This window comes from Loxodonta africana, chromosome 21, assembly GCF_030014295.1.
Source record: "Loxodonta africana isolate mLoxAfr1 chromosome 21, mLoxAfr1.hap2, whole genome shotgun sequence".
Classification (NCBI taxonomy): domain Eukaryota; kingdom Metazoa; phylum Chordata; class Mammalia; order Proboscidea; family Elephantidae; genus Loxodonta; species Loxodonta africana.
The window spans coordinates 15,487,960-15,510,960 of record NC_087362.1 but is presented as its reverse complement, the minus strand read 5'-3'; the positions used below and the strand labels follow the sequence as shown (position 1 = coordinate 15,510,960).

Sequence of the window (23,001 nt, the reverse complement as noted above, 5' to 3'; positions counted from 1 at the left end):
TTTCTATCATGTAGCCACAGTTTTTTCTGTTATCCTTCAAGAACAGTCCAACTTATAAAAAGTTAAACAGGTGCTGAGGTGGAGACCATGCAGCATAGCCCAGACCCCCCTTCAGGACTGAGAGACTTATTCTCAGACTGCTGGAGATGCTCTCGGCCAATAGCTCTCAGCTGTGAATCTGTTTCAGGTGACAGGAAACTTGCTTGCCCAAGATCATGCCTTCTTTTCTGGAGCAGCCCTCATTAAATAACTTGCCTGTGAAGGGATATTAGGGCAGCCCAGTCTCTCAAAATTAGGGCAGCTCTGAAGGCCATCCCAACTTCAGACCTCACCACTGCTTTGAGTGAATATTGCAACCACTTTGCCATTTTGCTTTTTTTTTCTTCCTCTTTAGTAAACTTCCTGCACACTGATCTCTGTGTCAGAGTCTGCTTCCAAGGGAGCCCAACCCACAACAGTTATACTGCATAGAATGTGATCTCCTTAAGGAAGGGCCTACACTTACTTATTTTGTTGTATGTGAATCTGGCATCTCTAATAATAGCTGTTCAGTAAGATTTATTGAATCAAATTGAATTGAATAGAGGAAAGCAGTTAACCTTATGTCTTCATTGTTAACAACCAAAATAAATACAGGATATAGTATCAAACAGCATCTTCCTAATCAAGTAGTGAATATAAAGTGATAAAAATAAAATATATGCAGAAACAGAATCAATTTAAAAGACACTGGTACACAAAAGAAGGGTCAATAGGGTAGTACACCATACATTGCATCTAGAAAAAGCTGCCTGATTAGTTAACAAATTTTATCTTTACTATCTCATTGGAAAAAATAACATTTTTCTACAATGAATCAGGAAAAATTTGTTTCTACATAGAAACAAATTTTAGAAAGGAAGGGAAATATACATTCTTCATCATTTTTGCTTCCATGCATGAGACTATTAATCTAAACAGCAAAACTGAGTGGGAAATTTAAATACATAAAGTCAAAATAAGAATACTTCCGGATTTCTTTTCCCTATTTGAACAATAGTGAACTTCCTCTTACCTCCACATGTCTGTCAGTTAGTAGTACTGTGGGGACTTGCTGATGCTGAAGGCTATGCCTCCAGTATTCAGATACCAGCAGGGTCACCCATGGAGGACAGGTTTCAGCTGAGCTTCCAGACTAAGACAGACTGGGAAGAAGGACCCGGCAGTCTACTTCTGAAAAGCATTAGCCAGTGAAAACCTTATGAATAGCAGCGAAACACTGTCTGATGTAGTGCTGGAAGATGAGCCCCCCAGGTTGGAAGGCACTCAAAAGATGACTGGGGAAGAGCTGTCTCCTCAAAGTAGAGTCGACCTTAATGACGTGGATGGAGTAAAGCTTTCAGGACCTTCATTTGCTGATGTGGCATGACTCAAAATGAGAAGAAACAGCTGCAAACATCCATTAAAATAATCAGAACCTGGAATGTACAAAGTATGAATCTAGGAAAACTGTAGATCGTCAAAAATGAAATGGAACGCATAAACTTCAATATCCTAGGCATTAGTGACCTAAATAGACTTGAATTGACCATTTTGAATTGGACAATCATATAGTCTACTATGCTGGGAATGACAACTCAAAGAGGAATGGTGTTGCATTCATTGTCAAAAAGAACGTTACAAAATCTATCCTGAAGTACAACGCTGTCATTGATAGGATAATATCCATATGCCTACAAGGAAGACCAGTTAATATGGCTATCATTCAAATTTACGCACCAACCACTAGGGCCAAAGATGAAGAAATAGAAGTTTTTATCAGCTGCTGCAGTCTGAAATTGAACGAACATGCAATCAAGATGCATTGATAATTACTGGTGATTGGATTGTGAAAGTTGGAAACAAAGAAGAAGGATCAGTAGTTGGAAAATAGGGCCTTGGTGATAGAAACAATGCTGGAGATCAAATGATAGAATTTTGCAAGACCAATGACTTCTTCATTCCAAATACCTTCTTTCACCAACATAAATGGTGACTATACACATGGACCTCGCCAGATGGAACACACAGAAATCAAACTGACTACATCTGTGGAAAGAGATGATGGAAAAGCTCAATATCATCAGTCAGAACGAGGCCAGGGGCCGCCTGTGGAACAGACCGATTGCTCATATGCAAGTTCAAGCTGAAACAAGAAAATCAGAACAAGTCCACGAGAGCCAAAATATGACCTTGAGTATATCCCACCTGAATTTAGAGACCATCTGAAGAATAGATTTGATGTATCGAACACTAGTGACTGAAGACCAGACGAGTTATGGAATGATATCAATGACATCATCCATGAAGAAAGCAAGAGGTCACTGAAAAGAAAGAAAGAAAAGACCAACATGGATGTCAGAGGAGACTCAGAAACTTGCTCTTGAGATCCAGCAGCTAAAGCAAAAGGAAGAATTGCTGAAGTAAAAGAACTGAACAGAAGATTTCAAAAAGGACATCTCGAGAAGATGAAGTATTATAATGACATGTGCAAAGAGCTGGAGATGGAAAACCAAAAGGGAAGAACACGCTCAGCATTTCTCAAGCTGAAAGAACTGAAGAAAAAATTCAAGCCTTGCGTTGCAATAGTGAAGGGTTCCAGGAAGCATCAAAAGAAGATGGAAGGAATACATAGAGTCATTATACCAAAAAGAATTAGTCGATATTCAACCATTTCAAGAGGTGGCACATGATCAGGAACCGATGGTACTAAAGGAAGAATTCCAAGCTGCTCTGAAGGCATTGGTGAAAAACAAGGCTCCAGGAATTGATGGGATATCAATTGCCATGTTTCAACAAACAGATGCAGTGCTGGAGGTGCTCACTCATCTACGCCAAGAAATATGGAAGACAGCTCCCTGGCCAACTGACTGGAAGAGATCCATATTTATGCCTATTCCCAAGACAGGTGATCCAACCAAATGTGGAAATTATAGAACAATATCGTTAATACAACACGCAAGCAAAATTTTGCTGAAGATCATTCAAAAATAGCTGCAGCAGTATATCAACAGGGAACTGCCAGAAATTCAGGCTCATTTCTGAAGAGAACGTGGAACCAGGGATATCATTGCTAATGTCAGATGGATCCTGGCTGAAAGCAGAGAATACCAGAAGGCTGTTTACCTGTATTTTACTGACTATGCAAAGGCATTCGACTGTGTGGATCATAACAAACTATGGATAACCTTGTGAAGAATGGGAATTCCAGAACACTTAACTGTGCTCATGAGGAGCCTTTACATAGATCAAGAGGCAGTTGTTGGGACAGAACAAGGGGATACTGATTGGTTTAAAGTCAAGAAAGGTGTGCGTCAGGGTTGTATTCTTTCACCGTACCTATTTAATCTGTATGCTGAACAAATAATCCGAGAAGCTGGACTATATGAAGAAGAACAGGGCATCAGGATTGGAGGAAGACTCATTAACAACCTGCGTTATGCAGATGACACAACCTTGCTTGCTGAAAGTGAAGAGGACTTGAAGCACTTACTGATGAAGATCAAAGACCACAGCCTTCAGTATGGACTGCACCTCAACATAAAGAAAACAAAAATCCTCACAACTGGACCAATGAGCAACATCATGATAAACGGACAAAAGATTGAAGTTGTCAAGGATTTAATTTTACTTGGATCCAAAATCAACAGACATGGAAGTAGCAGTCAAGAAATCAAAAGACGCATTGCATTCGGCAAATCTGCTGCAAAGCACCTCTTCAAAGTGTTGAAGAGCAAAGATGTCACCCTGAAGACTAAGGTGCACCTGACCCAAGCCATGGTATTTTCAATCGCATCATATGCATGTGAAAGCTGGACAATGAATAAGGAAGACCGAAGAAGAGTTGACACCTTTGAATTGTGGTGTTGGCGAAGAATATTGAATATACCACGGACTGCCAAAAGGACAAACAAATCTGTCTTGGAAGAAGTGCAACCAGAATGCTGCTTAGAGGAAAAGATGGCGAGACTGCGTATTACATACTTTGGACATGTTGTCAGAGGGATCAGTCCCTGGAGAAGGACATCGTGCTTGGCCGAGTACAGGGTCAGCAGAAAAGAGGAAGACCCTCAATGAGGTGGATTGACACAGTGGCTGCAACAATGAGCTCAAGCGTAAGAATGATTGTAAGGATGGTGCAGGACTAGGCAGTGTTTCGTTCTGTGGTCGCTATGAGTCGGGACCGACTCGATGGCACCTAACAACAACAACAAGCTTCCTCTCAAAAGGAAATCTTGGAAAATTATCTCTTAGATATTTAAGAAACTTATGGACAATAGCCTACAGAAGACACTCCAAATAGTTCCAAGGAAAGATATTTTAGCCATAATTTTCTAGTAGAAATTAAAAAAAAAAAAAAACTAAAGTAAAAAAGCAAGAATACAACAAACAATGGCATCAAAAACGCTAAGGATGTTTCAAAAATAGCCACCACCTAACCATGTCTGTTTTCTCGTTAATCTTTCAAGCCCGGAAAGTGTTAGATAACTGATGTTGTATTGTAAAATGTGTTTTCAGTTTAATACAAGGCGACTAGATTATAAACTAGTGTGTGCTCTTGGGCATATAGAATGCGATGTTGAATGTCAGCAGGTGTACTTGTTTCTTGTTTGGGCTTTGCAGTAAATGATGGATCACAGCCTTCCATTAAAAAGAATCCTTAATCTTTCAGCTTACATATCATCTATTTTCCCAGCTGAGGCTCTAAGTCACTGGCCCTTACCATCCAGAATAATGCTCTGTGAGACTGATGGTAGCTTTTTTTTCCCCCCACTAAGTGTTTCTTCTACTTCAAATGTCATCCTTAGAGGAAAAAAAATTGAAAAAAAAAAGCCATAGGGTTTTAAAAAAAATGGTTGCTGTTTATTTATTATCCTTTGCATTCCACATCTAATTTGTAATTTGTGAGGCACTCACATAAAATTAGGCAGTACTTGTATGATCCGATTGAAATTTTCATTGCATTTCTTTCATAATATGAAAAATAATATAGAAACATGAACAAAATTTCTTCTCTTCTTGTTTGGTACTTCTGTTCTTATGGCATTTACACCAATGAGAAAGTTTTTTTTCCCCTACTAAAAATAGCAAAAGTATAAAATTATAGGTGGGACAACTCTTAATTGTACAAAACGCATTGCTGTGGAGTGAATTCTGACTCATAGCGACCCTATAGGACAGAGTAGAACAGCACCACAGGGTTTCCAAGGAGCAGTTGGTGGATTCGAACTGCTGACCTTTTGGATAGCCACCAAACACTTAACCATTGCACCACCAGGGCTTCTTAATTGTACGGAGTCTCCCCAATTTGTAGGACTTTAGCATCCTGAGCACTAGGCAGTATATACCTGAAACATTCCCTATTATTCTGGCAACCAGAACACATTTGACCCACATGTAACTCATATGACAACCACACATTTGCAGTTTTCTCTCCCAGAAGGAACACTGTTCCATTGTCTTACAAGTTTTTGATTCTAATCTTTATTATTGGCTCTGACAATTGTTATTATCCAAAGTCCTCTTCAGTCTTCTACATATTATGTTCCCCCTCTGCACTGTATTCTCATGGTACTAGTCAAATTAATCATTCTAAATGACTCCCCTGATCAAAATATTGCAGTGGCATTAGTAGTATTAGTTCCTAATGATTGCTGTAACAAATTTTCATGAACTTAAATCAACAGAATTGCTTAAATCAATGAAATTTATCCTCTCACAGTTCTGGAAATCTGAAATCAAGATATTGGTAGGATTGGTTCCTTTTGGAGAGCCTGAGGGAAAAATTGCCCCATTCTTCTCTTCTTTTTCCTGGTGGTTCTGGCAATCCTTGGCATTCCTCAGTTTGCAGACCAATCACTTCATTCTCTGCTTCTATCTTCACATGTCCTAATTTTCTGTATTTTTATGTGACCTTCTCTGTATCTTATATTACAGGGAATCCCAATGGATTTAGGGCCTCTCATATCAATCCTTCCCTTAATTACATCTGCAAAGACACTATTTCCAAATAAAGTCACATTCTGAGCCTCAGGGGGACATGAATTTGGTGGCGGGCGGGGGGGGGGCATGATTCAAATCACTACCACATCCCATTGTTTTTAAGATGAAGTCCATAATTCCTCTTATACTTTGTAAGGTCTCACATGATCTGAAATTGCTTTGTTTTTCTGTCCTCATGCCTCACCTATCTCCTCTTTCACTGAACTCTGGGTTCTGGCCAGATTTCTTTCAGTTATGATGTTTCACCTTCGCAGGTGCTGTCCTCTCTACCTGAAATATTCTTCACACAAAATCCCTCCTCCTTCTTCCTACCATTTTGCTACACAGGCTTCAAGTCTCAGATTAAAGGTCACTTCCTTAACTCCCCTTACTTCACTTTAGAGCAACTGCCCCTTTATTGTAGTTGCCAAGCACTGTGTCAAGCACTAGGATAAAATACAGTGAATTTGATTCCTGTCTGCCACATGCCCTGTTTTGTCAAGTCGGAATCAACTCGTTGGTGATGGGTTTCGGTTATTTGTGTGTGTGTGTGTGTGTAGCATCACGAAGATGTCTCTAGATGATTACACATTTCCTGTATACAAAGAAATTAATTAGTGAATAGTTCTAGGTAGTTTTAGCCGTCCTTTAGAAATGCAATGGGAAGTATTCTACGTATTTATTGGTATATGATTATTTAAAAGTAAAATCTATTCTTGAGATGATCTCTAAATTTAGGCAGGATGTACTCAGGAATCCACTTTGGCTCTTACAGATTTGTTTTAATTTTCTTCAGCTTCAACTTGAACTTGCATATGAGCAACTGATGATGTGTTCCGAGGACAGCCCCTGGCCTTGTTCTCATGGATGACATTGAGCTTCTCCATCATCTCTTTCTACAGATGTAGTCAATTTGATTCCTGTATATTCCATCCAGCAAGGTCCACATGTGTAGTCATCATTTATGTTGTTGAAGTAAAAGGAATTGCCAATGAATATGTTGATGGCCTTGCAGAATTCTATCGTGTTTTCTCCAGTGTCATTCCTGTCTCCAGGCCATATTGTCCAATTACTAATCCTTCTGTGTTTCTAACTTTCACATTCCAATCACCAGTAATTATCAATGCATTATAATTAGATGTTTGATCAGTTTTAGACTGCAGAAGTTGGTAAAAATCTTAAATTTCTTCATCTCAGCATTAGTGGTTGGTGCATAAATTTGAATAATATTTGTATTGACTGGTCTTTCTTGTAGTCATATGGGTAGTGTCCTATCACCGACAGCATTGTACTTCGGGAATTTTTTTTAAATGTCCTTTTTGGTAATCAATGCGACACCATTCCTCTTCAATTTGTCATTCCTGGTATAGTAGACCATATGATTGTCCAATTTAAAACTGGCCAATATCAGCCCATTTCAGTTCACTAATGCCTAGGACATCAATCTTCAAACATTTCATTTTGATGACTTCCAGTTTTCTTGGGTATAGTTCATACATTTCATGTTCTGATTTGCTAATGGATATTTGCACCTGCTTTTTCTCCTTTTCAGTCATGCCACATTAGCAAAGGAAAGGTCCCAAAAGCTTTACTTCATCCATGTCATTAAGATTGACTCCACTTTGAGGAGGCAACTCTTCCCCAGTCATATTCTGAGTGTCTTTCAACCTGAGGGGCTTATCTTCCAGTACTTTATCAGGCATTGTTCCACTGCTATCCTTAAAGTATTCACTGGCTATTTTTTTTTTTTTTTTTTGCAGAAGTAGATCACCAGGTCCTTCTTCATAGTCTGCCTTAGTCTGAAAATTTTGCTGAAAGCTATCCACCATGGATAATACTACTAGTATTTGAAATAGCTGTGGCATAGGTTCCATCATCACAGCAACAAGCAAGCCACCACAGTACAACAAACTGACAAATGATGGACCCTCAAGGAGATGGATTAAGACAGTGGCTGCAACAATGGGCTCAAACATACCTGCATTGTGAGGATGGCACAGAACCAAACAGTGTTTCATTCTGTTATGCATAGGGTAATTATGACTCAGAACCGACTCAACAGCACCTAAAACAACATTTAAGAGTAGTTGTTTTAGTAATTCTACATTGAAATACTCGTCTTGTGTCATTACTATTGATTTGGTATGACTTTTAGAGACACTTTTATTTCTATAAAGATCCAGTTGTTATCCAGTTGATCCGTACTCATGACAACCCTATTTGTCCATTAAAACCCATTGCCATTGAGTCCATTCCAACTCATAGTGACCCTATAGGACAGAGTTTCCAAGGAGCGCCTGGTGGATGTGAACTGCTGATCATTTGGTTAGCATCTGCAGCACTTAATCGCTACTCCACCAGGGTTTCCAATCCTATGTGTAACAAAGTAGAATTATATTCCATAGGATTTTCAATGCTGTGACCTTTCAGAAGCAGACTGCCAGGCCTTTCATCCAAGACATCTCTGGGTAGTTTCAAATTGCCAACCTTTCAGTTAATAGTAGAGGACTTAACCTTTTGTACTACCCAAGGACTCTTTATGTAAAGATAGCACTATATTTTCAAGAATTTCCTTTGAAAAATTAGATCCTTTGGTTAGCAGTTTGAACCCACCTAATGGCTTTGCAGGTGAAGGCTTGGTTATCTGCTCCCTGAAATATTTACTATTCTGAATGTTGTTGTTGTTAGTTGTCTTGGAGTAGGCTTCAACCCACGTGACCTTATGTGTCACAGAAGAAAATCTTGCCTCACCGCATCAGCTTCATGATCACTGCCATGTTTGACTCCATGGTTTTGGCTATTGTGTCAATTCATTTCATTGAAGGTTTCTTTCATTTTCGTTTATCCTCTACTTTATGAATGAATGACCCCAAATCGCCAGATCAATGGCCAGAAGATTTGAAGATCCCATTAAGCAGAGGAAAATCTTCAGCCTGAGTATGCCTGTAGAGTAGCTATATGATTAAATCCCGTTAGTAAACCATTAGTCATTCCTTAAACTTGTTAGTACCATTGTTAATCCCTTTACTTAATAATTTTTTTTTATTATTTTCAAACATTATGTTATTCCAGGATAATAGTTTATATTATGTTGTCTATTAGACAATTAGATTTTTTTCCTTTTCTTGTTTGGTCAGGGAAAATGTCCTGAGGCACGTGTGATGTATAAGAAATTCTGTGATGACAGATTATACCTAATCATATAAATACAAGATTTTACTATATTTAAGAAAAATATATTTTAAACTTGAGATTTGAAAAACCAATACAAGAATTAAAAAAAAAAAAACTTTAGTGGGTTTTGATTCTGGAAGATGTGTTTGAATTCATTAGCTTTATGAGTAGTTAATGTTTCATAACTGAAAAGTTATTACTTATAAAATTGGAAACGTTTGGAGGATGCCATTGCTGAGAGCCATTCCAGAAGCAGCCACAATCATGTAATGCTGGCTCCCCACTTTATCACACAGGGGTAATCAAGGATATTCTGGTGACGTGGTGTTCTACAAGGGTTTTCTGAACACTGTTCCTCTGAATTACACAATTTAAAAAATTGCATTAATGAATCTATTCATAAAATGAAAGCACTGCCGGAATAATAAAACATACTCTAAAGCAGCGAAATATGTTATAAAAACGAAAACACAAAACCATTTATACAAACTGTTGACGAATATACCATTTTCATGAAATGTCATTCTTAATTCAGTTTCTGCACCACGCCCCCAGCACACACACACACACACACACACACACAAACATGCATACACTTCAAATGAGGCTAGCGCATCTCACATTTTAGGCAGGAGCAAGGAAGTTGTGTATGAGAGGGGTATCAAATTTAGTGTTTATAAGTTGTAATTCTACACTGCTTAGTCTTAAGTCTTAAGTATTCCATAGGGTGTCTTCCTTTGGAGGCAAGAGGGGAGGACAGAAGTAGAGAATGGTGCTAAAAATGTTCAGTGTTTTTGTTTTAATTAGTCATTATAGATTCTCAGCGGATAAAAATAATGATAATAATAATGGTGATGGTGATGATTATACAGACATATGTCGCACTTATGATATACCAGGGCCTGTTTTAAATGCTTTATAAATACTAACTAATTCACCCAACTGAAATGGGACCCTAAGGGTCTTAACCTAAGATAATAATATACAGATAATTAAATCCTGTTTTAGACTCACAAAATCATTCTTCAAATTAGGCACTTTAAAAAAAAAGTCCTTTCTGTTTTAATTATCCCATGCATCCTAAAAGTCTTAAATTTTGCTTTACAGAATATGCGGATAGTTCACAAATTTCCCAGTAGGTTTACTTAAACTTTTTGTTTGCTCATTATTAGGGATTGAACCAGTTCCAGGCACCATTACCAGTGAAACCAGGCCTGCCAAACCAGCTGAAGGCGAGCATTTATTTCATACACTTCATTTGAGGCTCTTATTAACACTGACATCTGTTCAAGTCTTAATTACCACATTAACACAACTGGTCCCTTGTCACATTTCCCCGAACTCACTGTAGCTGAAACATGAAAGTGAAAAATACATTTCCAGGTAATGATTAGGGTGCTTACAAATAAGACACATACAAAGAATAATTTGTGACATACCGGACACAAGCTATTTATTTCTGAATCTGATTTTTGCCTCTTGACAATAAAAAACCTTTAAAACACTAGAAATATTGATTTCTAAATTACAAACAAGATTTCAAACACCACATAAAACCAAGCATTGTCTTAATATTCAATTATAAGAACTAATGATTTAGATATATGTTTAAATAAAGTACAGGCATAATGTACAGAAGTATTGCTGGCTCAGTTACAGACTACTGCAATAAATCAAATATAGTAATAAAGTGAGTCATGTGAGTTTTTTGATTTCCCAGTGCATATAAAAGTTATGTTTACATTATATTGTAGCCTATTAGTGTGCAATAGCATTAGGTCTAAAAAACCAATGTACATGCTTTAATTAAAAAATACTCTATTGCTAAAAAACACTAACCATCATCTGAGCCTTCAAGGAGTTGCAGTGTTTTTGTTGGTGAAGGGTCTTGCCTTGATGCTGATGGCTGCTGACTGATGAGGGTGGGGTGGCCGTAGCAATTTCTTAAAATTAGACAACAACGAAGCTTGCCACATCCACTGACTCTTCCTTTCACGAAAGATTTCTCTGTAGCATACAGTGCTGATTGATAGCATTTTACCCACGGTAGAACTTCTTTCAAAACTGGAGTCAGTCCTCTCAAACCCTGCCACGGCTTTGTCAATTAAGTTAATGTAATATTCAAAATTTTTTGTTGTCATTTCAACAATGTTCATAGCATCTTCACCAGAGGTAGATTCCATCTCAAAAAACTGATTTCTTTTCTCATTCGTAAGAAGCAGACTGGGCAGTGTTTCATTCTTTTGTACATAAGGTCACTATGAGCTGGAACCGATTCGACAGCACCTAACAACAACACAAAGAAGCAACTCCTCATCTGTTAAAGGTTGGTCTTGAGAGTGCAACAATTCAGTCACATCTTCAGGATTCACTTCTAATTCTAGCTCTCTTGCTATTTCCACCACATCTGCAGTTACTTCCTCCACTGAAGGGTTGAACCCCTCAAAGTCGTTCATGAGGATTGGAATCAACTTCTTCCAAACTTCTGTTAATGGTGATATTTTGACCTCCTCCCGTGAGTCACAAATATTTTTTAATGGCATCCAGAATGGCGAATCCTAGGTTTTCAATTTACTTTTCCCAGATCTCTCAGAGGAATCACTATCTATGGCAGCTATAACCTTATGAAATGTACTTCTTAATAAGACTTGAAAGTTGAAATTACTTCTTGATCCATGGGCTGCAGAATGGATATTTTATTAGCAGGGATGAAAACAACATTAATCTCCTTGTACCTGTCCATCAGAGCCTTGGGTAACCAGGTGCATTGTCAATGAGCAGTAATATTTTGGAAAGGGTCTGTTTTTTTCTGAGCGGTAAATCTCAACAGTAGCTAGAATATTCAGTAAACCATGTTGAAAACAGATGTGCTGTCATCCAGGCTTTATCGTTCATTTACAGAGCACAGGCAGAGTAGATTTTGCAAAATTCTTAAGGGCCCCAGGATTTTTAGAGTGGTAAGTGAGCGTTGGCTTCAGCTTAAAGTTGCCATTTGCATTAGCTCCTAAAAAGAGAGTCAGCCTGTCCTTCAAAGTTTTGAAGCCAGACATTGACTTCTCCTCTCTAGCTATGAAAGCCCTAGATGGCATCTTCTTCCAATATAAGGCTGTTTTGTCTACACTGAAAATCTGTTGTTCAGTGTAGCCACCTCCATAATTATCTTGGCTAGATCTTCTGAATAACTTGCTGCAGCTTCTACATCAGCCCTTGCTGCTTCAACTTGTACTTTTATATTATGGAGACAGTTCTTTTTTTTTCCTTAAACCTCATCAGTCAACCACTGCTAGCTTCAAACGTCTCTTCTGCAACTTTCTCACATCTCTTAGTCATCATAGAATCCAAGAGAGTTCGGGGCATGCTCTTGATTAGGCTTTGGCTTAGGGGAATGTTGTGGCTGGTTTGATCTTCTATACAGACCACTAAAACTTTGTTTATATCAGCAGTAAGGCTGTTTTGCTTTCTTATCGTTCTTGTGTTTGCTGGGGTAGCACTTTTAATTTCCTTCAAGAACTCTTCTTTTGCATTCACAGCTTGGCTAACTGGTGCAAGAGGCCTCGCTTTTGGCCTATCTCAACTTTGGATGTACCTTCCTCACTAAGCTTAATCATTTCTAGCTTTTCATTTAAAGTGAAAGATGTGCACAATTTGTGGCGCTCCGAAGCAATTACAACAGTAACATCAAAGATCACTGATCACAGTCACCATAACAGATATAAGAATAATAATGAAAAAGTTTGAAATACTGCAAGAATTACCAAAATGTGACACAGAGACACGAAGTCAGTGGAAGCCGTTGGAAAAATGGTGCTGATGGACTTGCTCAATGCAGGGTTGCCACAAACCTTCAACTTGTAAAAAATGCAGTATCTGTGAAACAAAATTAAGTGAACCACAATAAAATGAGGTATGTCTGTATTTAAAATATTTTATTTATTACATGTGTTAGGGTTAATTAACATTTTTTAATATCTTAAGGAAAAAATGAAAAAGAAAATTTTACAACAGTTAACATTTGTTCATTTAAGCAGCAACATAATTCTATAACATATTGTTGTTGTAATAGTGACCTCCCCAAAGATACTTCCTAAATAAATACTTTAAAAAAATTACACTAATATTTAATTATTGCAAAGTTAGTACAACCTAAAAAAACCAAAAAATTTTAGTGTCTATTTTATTTTGTAGGCTTTATAATATCACATTACTTCATTACTACTATTCACATTTTTCTAGTGACCAGTTAAACTTATTTATTATGTTGTAGGGAAATGGAATACTGAGTGGGGAACACCAGGAGCATCACAGATTCTACCTGTAATGCATATAGTGATAATAACAATGCTGGGTAGTAAACACTGTGATAAGGATTGTGCTTGAATTTCCCCACTTATTCTTCTTAGCTTGCCTAGATTGTATGTATTACTATTATCTCCTTGGGGATAATGACACTTAGTAAAAAATTTTCTAGAGATTATACAACTTCAGGTATAGCAGACCTCAGGAATAACATGCAGAGCGTCTGCCTTCAGAATCTGTCCTCTTAGCATTATGCTACACTATACCTATCTAAGGAGCCTTAGTGGTGCAGTGGTTAAGAGCTCGGCTGCTAACCAAAACGTTGGCAGTTCAAATCCACCAGCCACTCCTTGGAAACTATGGGGCAGTTCTACTCTGTCCTACAGGATCACCATGAGTTGGAATCAACTAAACAGTACCTAACAACAACAACAACATACTATCTAATGGCTCCGTTCAAAAATAATTATTATGTGGCTATGCTATGCTCATCTCTGAACCTATCGCTAAATGGCCTAGAAAACAAGTAAAAATTGATGGCCTTTCCTTTGGGGGAGAGAAGACGTACATATGGGAAACCATTACACTTAATTATATCAGCAGGATATAAGAAAATATGCTGAGTTTTAGTGTTGAAATTGATTCAAGAGAGTAGGCTGAACTGGGGTTCTTTTATTGAGTTAGAACTCAAAAAGCATACTATTGGGGGGAAAAAAGCAAAAGAAAGGCATTCTGAGTGGACCAAAGGGCAGGTGTATGATGTGAGAACAAGGACAAGTGATTGAAAATCACTGAATGAAAGATTCCCTTTTAAGGAGGTCATACTCTTTTTTAGATAATATGTTTGAATGTCACCTTTAATTTTAAAATATGAGAAGGCCAACAATAGAAAACAAATATTAGTCAATATACTTTTAGTGGTTTTTTTAAAATTTAAATTAAAAAAATTTTGAATACTTTCAATTCTGAAGGAAATAAAGTTTTCGGTCGACTTAATGAACAAAATTTAGCTGGAGTATATGCAAAGAGCACATTTTTAATGAATACCTGTAAAATGGAATTAATAGGAAATTAGCATCAGTACATAATTTGAATTCATGGGCTGTGCATAGAAAATGTGACTATAAAAGACCAGAGGATATGTGATGAAGTCAGATTTTACGAACAAATATACTTTCCTAAATGTGTATGTATTGATCGGATAGGGCTAGATTTTGTTAGAGTAATAACCTCAAACCCTCAGTTACCTTGTAAATAAGAACTAATTTATCATTTACATAACATTACTCCCAAGAATTTACTGAAGGATCCAAGGTACTTCTCTTTTGTAGTTCCACTATTTCAACATGGCCCTCCACTGTGGCTAAAGAGTGGAAGAGGAAATTGTTTGCATCAGCTGTGAAATTACTTGACTCAAAGGTGACTCACACCACATCCACTTATGGTCATTTTGCCAAAAATAGGCACATGGCCCTTCCTGATTACAAGGTGGCTGATAAGTTGGAGAAGACGTGGATATTCAGAGATCAATAAATATTTCTATAGCATATTACTTTTACAGGACATTAATAAAGGGTCAGCATATAATGGTTTCCATGCAAAAAAATACATTTGGGATAAAAACCAAAAAAAAAAAAAAAAAAATGAAACTTACTGCTGTCTAGCTGATTCCGACTCATAAAAAACCCAGTGCCGTGGAGTCAATTCCAACTCACAGCAACCCTATAAGACAAAGTAGAACTGCCCCGTAGAGTTTCCAAGGAGCACCTGGTGGATTTGAACTGCCAACCTTTTGGTTAGCACATAGTACTTAACCACTATGCCACCAGGGTTTCCACATTTGGGATAGGGTGTTTAAAAATCAATTAGGTTTTTGTATATTGGGTTTACTTAACATTTTTCATATGCTAACAAATGTAGCTAATGTCTAAGAGAAGAGTTTAATGTTTACCATTTCTCAAACGTATCTTACCCCACTCCTTTGTGGTAGCAGGATAAAGATGACTGTTCTGGGAAAATCACACACTTTCACAGCCTGTTGTGGCAAAAGATGTGTGGGTATTTCTTATGAACTAGATGTTGGTCTGAGCCCTGGTGGCACAGTGATTAAGAGCTCGGCTGCTAAGCAAAAGGTTGACAGTTCTCTCCTCCTTGGGAACTATTGTGCAGTTCAACTCTGTCCTATAGGGTCACTATGAGTCAAAATCAACTCGATGACAACGAGTTTGGTTTTTGTTTTTGGTTTAGATGGGGGTCATTTAAGAAAGACGTCAACAGTGTGAGCCTGTGTGGTATGGGCTGTATGCAAATCAGGGCTTCAGAAATGGAATGTTTCATTCATAGCATCAATGTTGCAGGAGGAAGATCTCCAGGAACAAAAATCTCTAAATACTATGAGAAGAGAAAAATAAGCTTTACCCAAAAGATCATGAACCTTCCCTGTCAAGTAGACTGATCATTCCCTGTCCTACGATGTCCACAACCGTGGCTAGAAACTAAGAGAAAAGGTGAGCTGGAAAGAGGGCAGAAGCCAGCTACATTGCCTTTCCCCAAGAAAGACAGTTGCAAACTACAGGTCTGAGCCCCCCAAAAGGAAGGAAAAGTTTTGATTTTAAGTGGCAGGTGAAGCAGGTTAATAGATCAGACTTGTTATTTAATCCAGATGTTTTGTTGTGACTTAAAGTGATTGTAAACTATTTTCTACATGAACAGAAAAGCTAAAGATGTGCCCGATTTTCATTAGATTTATGACCCTGTATATTGGAAACCCTGGTGGCGTAGTGGTTAAGTGCTATGGCTGCTACCTGAAAGGTCGACAGTTCGAATCCACTAGGCACTCTTTGAAAACCCTATGCAGCAGTTCTACTCTGTCCTCTAGGGTCGCTATGAGTCAGAATCAACTCAACAGCAATTCTTTTTTTTTCTTTTTTTGTCCATTGGATATTGCTCTTATGATATATTCCTGGATTCTACTTTACAATTTTTAATCTATATTCAAGAGAATTATTGGTCTATTGTTTTCTGCTTTTGAATATTTTATTAGGATTTGGAATCTATATTATGCTGGCGAATTTGTGGTAATGTATTAGAAAACCTACAGGAAATGGATTGTCTTCATAGCTAAGTGCTGGTTTCAAAAAATATCCCAAGAAGAAATGAAAAACTTAAACTAGTTAACATGATAAAACATTGAAAATTATTACATACTCACCATTTAAAAAATCCCAGGAATGTATGATTAGTCAGGGTAATTAACGCTATCTGCTGCAACACCCCTAAATTCTTAGTGGTTAAAAATTTACTTCTACCTTGTCAAGAAATCAAAAGTTGCATTGCTTTGGGTAAATCCGCTGCAAAGGACCTCTTTAAAGTGTTAAAGAGCAAAGATGTCACCCTGAAGACTAAGGTGCGCCTGACCCAAGCCATGGTATTTTCAGTCGCCTCATATGTATGTGAAAGCTGGACAATGAATAAGGAAGACCGAAGAAGAACGGATGCCTTTGAATTGTGGTGTTGGCGAAGAATATTGAATATACCATGGACTGCCAAAAAACCAAACAAATCTGTCTCAGAAGAAGTACAACCAGAATGCTCCTTAGAAGCAAGGATGGCGAGACTGCATATTACATACTTTGGACATGTTGTTAGGAGGTATCAGTCCCTGGAGAAGGACATCTTGCTTGGCAGAGTACAGGGTCAGCAGGTAAGAGGAAGGAAGACCCTCAACGAGGTGTATTGACACAGTAGCTGCAACAGTGAGCTCAAGCATAACAATGATTGTAAGGGTGGCTCAGGACCGGGCAGTGTTTTGTTCTATTGTGCATAGGGTCACTATGAGTCAGAACAGACTTGATGGCACCTAACAACAACAACAACAACATTCAACCTTGTATTGAAAGCTGTAGCCAGAGCAATTAGAAAATAAAAAATAAATAAATGCAAGGTTTCCAAATTGGCAAAGAAATAAAACTAACTCTATTCATACGTGACATTAACTTTTATATAAAAATCCTGACGATTTCACAAGGAAGCTACTAGAGCTAACAAATTTAGTTCAGCAGAGTTGCAGAGTACCAGAACAACACAGAGTAGTTGTGTGTCTATACACCAGCAAGAAACAGTCTGAAAAGCACATTAAGAAAATAATTTCATTATCAGTAAAAGAATACAGTACCTAAGAATAAAGCAAAGAGGTAAAAGACGTGTACTCAGACAAAACATTGCCGAAAGAAATTAAAGAAGACCTAAATAAGTGGATGAGTATTCTGTGTTCATTAATTGGAAGAGCTAATATTTTTAAAATGTTAATGCTACCCAAAATAATCAACAGATTCAACACAATTCCTATCAAAATTCCAACAGCTGTTTTTGCAGAAATAGAAAAGTTGATGTACAAATTCTTATGGAATTGCAGGGGGCCATGAATAGCCAAAATTGTTTTGCAAAGAAGAACTAAGTAGGAAGACTCACACACCTTGATTTCAAAATGTGCTATAAAGCTACAGTAATCAATCAGTGTGGTATTTACATAAAGATAAGCGTATAAACCAACGGAATAGAATTGAGAGTCCAGACATAAACCCATAGATCTATGGCCAGTTGATTTTCAGCAAGGGTACCGAGATTATTCAATGGGAATAGAATAGTATCTTCAAAACACGGTGCTGAGAAAACTGGATTCTCTACATGTAAAAGAAAAAATTGAACCCATACCTCACAACATATACAAAAATTCACTCAAAATGGAAGAACAACGTAAATGTAAGAACTACAACCATAAAATTCTCAGAAGAAAACATGGAGGCAAATCTTAAGGACCTTGTTTTGACCAGCTAAGTAAAATAAATAAGCAGCAAAAGAGCAAATATTATATGATCCTGCTTATATAAAAAATCTAGAATAGGCAAATGTATAGAGACAAAAGTAGACTAGTGGTTACCAGGAGATGGGGTAGGTGGAGGATGACAGCTAGTTGTTGCTCAATGAGTACTGAGTTTCTGTTGGAGGTGATAAAAAACTTTTGGAAGTAGATACTGGTGATGGTTGCACAACATTGTGAATGTAACTAAAAGTGTTTAAAATAGCACATTTTATTTTATATATATTTATACTACAATAACATTTTTTAAAGTACAGGGAAACAAAAGTTTACTTTTCACCTAAGTAAATCCAGTGGTGTTCTGGATGGGTGAGTCTTTTTTGTGGCTCTTCTCCAAGAACTGGCTCCATGATTCAAGATTCATTTATTCTGTAGCCCTGGTATCTTTAAGCAGACAGCGAGCAGAAAAACTGCATTAGAAGTAACCCATCTGCTTAGCTCACATGCCAAGCACAAGACAGAGTCACAACTCCAAGTGAGAAGATCATTATAGTGGTTCAGCTGTACATTCTGGAGAAAGGAATACGTTTCACGAGCATTTAGTGGGTCTCTATCACAGATGGGTTCACAGTTGAGTTTTACGCAAGTCTACATGAATTAATTACAATGTTTTCTAAATTATTTCAAGTCACAGAAAAATATAATAATCTCCAGTCATTTTTAAAATTCCAGCATAACTTACTAGTAAATTTCTTTTAATAAGCTTGAGTTCTGTAGCAAAGTTAGACATCTAAAAAAGACTTAAAACCAAAAGCATTTGCTAGAAGTGGGCAGCTTACTGGCTTTGGAACATATATCAAAAGTCTATTAATTGAAATATAGCATATATAGTCTGCATCTTTAAATTTTTAATAAAATTTTTGGGAGATTCTATGGTTTAATGTAAAATATGCCAGATTTAGAATTCAATGTCAAAATTTTTGCTGTGTCAGTTCAGAGTTTTTGACATCAGGTAAGTTATTTGAGTTTATTTTACCTAGAGCTAAGTATGAGCACCTCACATTGTTTATGTTTGGTTCAAATGGCATAATATCTGAATTGTACCGAGGGCAATGAGTATTGTAGCTTGACCACTGACATAAAAGGTATTGTTTATCATCATTAACATATTTAAAATTAAAGCAAATAATTTAACCTCAGTGTTTTCCCATTTGGTGACATTAAATGCTTTGGTATACATAGTTTTGTAGATTTATGCTTTGAAGATAATCGCTTCACCCCACGCAACTTTCAAAACATATAGCCGTGAGATAAAAGTTATAAAACGAAAACAATATTGATACAACACAAGCAAAACTAGGATATATGAGGAACTGAACAAAAAACAACTCAACAATTAAAGGGGCTGGCGTAGTGGTTAAGAACTGGGCTGCTAACCAAAACGTCAGCAGTTCAAATCCACCAGCTGTTCCCTGAAAACCCTAGGGGACAGTTTTACTCTGCCCTATAGGGTCGTTATGAGTCAGAATCCACTCGATGGCAGGGGGTTTGTTTTTTTGGTTTATAGGGCTGCAGGGGCAGAGAAGGTTTTAGGGACCCAAGAATATGTATTCTGTATGGAACCAGAAACTAGAGCGTTTCTTGTAAATTTGGATAGCCAAGTCATATTTAATGCTACAAAATAAAGCCTGAAGCAGAATTTCTCCAACCTTGAGAAGAGGTTTTCAAGGTCGTCACCGTGCCCAGGGCTGTTGGTGTCTCTGGAGTGAGGGGCTACAGGTCTATGAGAAGGACTAGGAGGCCACGGCCTGCAGCAGAACTGGAAAGCTGGAGTATACCAGGAGGAGTGGGAGGCTACAGCTTACATCAGAAGACACAGGCAGAGCCTAGCCACCAGGGTCCGGACCAAGCCTCCAGCTGTGGAGTGGCCGTTTCAACCGTTTTCCTACCATTGCTGTTGGACAAAATTCTCCATCTTCCAGTGTAAATACTAATTTTGGACTTAAGAGAAAAGCGTTAGTTGGAAGAAACAATAGATCATCTAGGATGAGAGGGTTAAAGAGAGAGTGGCAGACAAAGGGAAAATAATACTGCAAAGAATATATGTTGACGTCGTTGTTAAGTGTCGTCCTAGCGACCCGGTAGAACTGACCGAGTAGAAGTGTCCCATAGGGTTTTCTAGGCTGAGTTTTCGCCGGGTCTTTCTCCTGAAGAGGAATTAAAGTCAATTTATTAGTTCCAGACAAAAATTAAAATAACGTTTTCACTATTGGTGTGTCTATGATGTTCAAATGGATAAAATAGTCATAATAGCCGTGGAAAAGAAGGCGGCAATTGGAAACAGAAGGACTTAACTGGTGTGGAAAAAAGAACGGAAACCTCTGCGCCACGAGAGCCCCAAAGAGGTCATGAAGTGCATTGGCCGGGAAATGAAATCTCTGCCAGGGAGGCAAGAAGTCTACCACTGAACCACCAACACAATAATTAGATAAATAAATAAATAAACAGCCATTCCATGATTTAAAAGAAAAAAAAAAAATTTTTAGGTCTCACGATAGAAAAAAGAGGAGAGGAGAGGTATACAGATGCGTTCTTCTTTGGCCTTGTACCCCCCTGTGATGGCTTCAGCAAAGTGCAGGAATGGTAGGATGTGCACTCTGCAGCGTCTTTGGATGGACAACGGGCAATCTCAGACCCGGCTGTCAACACAATGACACGTTCACCTGGGCTCTCTCGCCCACTCCCATCCAGGTACCAAGTATGTTTCAGAAGGGAAGTTGCAATTCCTTTGGGTTTTCCCATCCACTTTGGGTTGGGGTGGCTGACAGTGGGAAGAGGAGATTGACCAGGGGCGCAGTTCTTTATTTTGCACTGGGCCCCGAAAATTAAATAACCAGCCCTATCTTTTTATCTACACTGTGTATAACAGCTGTCATTGATAGGAAATGACTGCGAGAATCACTTTAAAATAACCCAACTTCCTTGTCCCTTGGCTTAGATCACTCTGAAGCATGTGTTTTACACCATGTCTGAGTTTCCTTCACAGGATTAGGCTCATTGGGTAGTTGGCTTAGTGGCAAACTCTCTATAGGGTTTAATTTTTACAATGGTATCCCTGAAAATTTTATTATAGTTGCCTTATATCATACCCAATCATCTTTACATCACTGCCACACTTTCTTGGACTGTTACGTTTATACAGCATTTACAAGCTGTTGGACATGAAAAACACTGTACATATTTAAATTCCAGGGCATTTTGATTTTTTTATGTAAAAGTAAATAGAGTATTAAAAACAGAGGTTGTGATTGAACACCTGGGAAATATGATAACTCTATAAATTAATATATACATATATTTTTTAAAGAAAGTTATAAACATAAACATTTCTGGCAAAGTGGAGAATTGGTGTCTTTGCTATATATGTTATATCTGAATCTTTGGCCATACAATACCTAACCAAACCAAACCAAACCCACTGCCGTGGAGTCAATTCCGACTCATAGCAACCCTATAGGACAGAGTTGAACTGCCCTGTAGAGTTTCCAAGGAGAGCCTGGCAGATTCCGACTGCCAACTTTTTGGTTAGCAGCCGTAGCACTTAACCACTACACCACCAGGGTTTCCACAATATCTAACATATTACAGAAATCTAATATAAACATACTACAGACTTATTTTAAAGTTTCATTAACTAAGTTCCTTTTTGAAATTCAACTCCTGAAAATAGAAACATTTTCAATAATGATAAAATTAATAAATGTGCTGAAACTTTGGATAACATTTTACCACATAATATTCTGAAATGAGTTATTTATTTTGAGCAAATGCGTTACCAAGGACAGGAATGTATATATTTTTAATTTGTTGCATTTTGTTTTGGTAATAATCTTGAAAATAGTTGTATATAAGCCAAAAATTATAGTATATGATGTGAAACAAATTAAAAATAGTTGAAAATATCTATCCCTGGTTATCAAATTATTATAGCAAACACAGTAGTTATAATTTTTGTTTAATGTCAAAGATAATAGGACTACATTTCTTGGCTGGCTTTTACAACACTCTCCATCAAATTCTATGAGTCCACTCAACATACTTATCATGGTTTAATCTTTCTTCAGACAAGGTAACATCAGAAGGATTGATTAATTTTCTAAGCCGAAAATTTATAACTTGTAAATAAGTCAGAAATTGTTCATGCAAAGTGACTATGAGATTGTAGTGTCGTGGGAAGTTTAGAAGAATGAATGTAGAACTAATGGAATGTAGAAATAATTTCAAAAAGTGTGCGTACTTTAAAACTACTCATTTTTAAATGAGTAAATATATATTTTTTGTTTTAGCTTACTGCTTTATGTTACCCTTTGATAGTCAAATTTTTACAGACATCAACAAAGTTAATAAATAGCAAGATGCAGTGGTGAGGATTAATTTTCAGTCACTCTAGCCAATGATAGACTGTTTTTTTTTTTTATCCTTAATTTTATGACATAAGAATATTTTTCCTCTTAGGGAGGTATGTAAATATATACCTGACAATAAAAATCAATTCTACTTTTCTTTCATAACATACATGAACCTTCTTACTGCACTAGTCATTTGCCTGTTTGCTCTCGAAATCATTCTTGACACATCTCCTACTGGGCTGTGAATCACAAGAAACTTCTTCCAGCATCTCCAACCATTTGACGTGTGGCTGGCTTTGGATG

At 37.4% G+C, this 23,001-nt stretch overlaps 1 protein-coding gene across 1 annotated transcript in view; it reads left to right on the top strand.

Annotated features, from left to right (window-relative positions):
• The window catches only part of GALNTL6 (polypeptide N-acetylgalactosaminyltransferase like 6), a 1,380,753-nt gene that overhangs the window by 173,197 nt on the left and 1,184,555 nt on the right, over nucleotides 1–23,001 (top strand). The gene's annotated exons all lie outside the window — the stretch shown is intronic.